The 581-nt window shown below is 73.3% G+C and overlaps 1 protein-coding gene across 2 annotated transcripts in view; it reads left to right on the top strand.

The window, feature by feature from the left end:
• The window catches only part of PPP1R14B (protein phosphatase 1 regulatory inhibitor subunit 14B), a 2,515-nt gene that overhangs the window by 389 nt on the left and 1,545 nt on the right, over positions 1-581 (top strand). The window lies entirely within an intron of this gene.

Raw genomic sequence — 581 nt, 5'->3', positions numbered from 1 at the left:
CCCCCACCGCCAGCCTGGGATCCTGTCCCGGGACCCCGAGACCTTTCCCGCCTGCCGGAGGAGCCGGGACCCCCTGCCCCCCAGCCGCCACCTCGGATCTTTTCCCCCCAGGCCCGCGCCGGCCCCCTCTGGGCATCCTCACTTGCGCCCCCTGCCCAGCCCAGGAGCCGCCCCGCCCCTTAGCCGGGCACTTCTCGCACCCCACTTGGGTAGGCGCGGCTGCTCCCCAGGGTGGTGGGCGGCTCTGGAGCCCCCACCCCTCTCCCTTGCTCAGCTCCTGGCCGCCTGGAGGTGTCCGGGCCCGCGGGGCGGGGTCTCAGGGGGTCCCGGCCATTGTCTCTTCCCGCACCTCCCCCAAGACTTTTGGGTTGCTCACGGAGATGACTCAGGGGCCGCGGGTGCGGCGGGGCGGGGGCACTGCCGGGGCCCTGGCCCTGGCATGCTGGCGCGCCCGGGCGCCCGCCCTCCCCATCCCCCGCCTGAGCAGCCCATTGTTTCTCTTTTCGAGGGTCCCAGGCTTCCTCGTGCTGACCTCCGACCCCTCCCACTCCTCACTTCCTCCTCCTCCTGTCCCCTCTCCA

Source organism: Petaurus breviceps, unplaced genomic scaffold (assembly GCF_028583685.1).
Source record: "Petaurus breviceps papuanus isolate PSGF00001 unplaced genomic scaffold, PetGlider_PUasm1.0 90721, whole genome shotgun sequence".
Taxonomy (NCBI): domain Eukaryota; kingdom Metazoa; phylum Chordata; class Mammalia; order Diprotodontia; family Petauridae; genus Petaurus; species Petaurus breviceps.
This window is presented reverse-complemented; position numbering and strand designations above follow the sequence as displayed.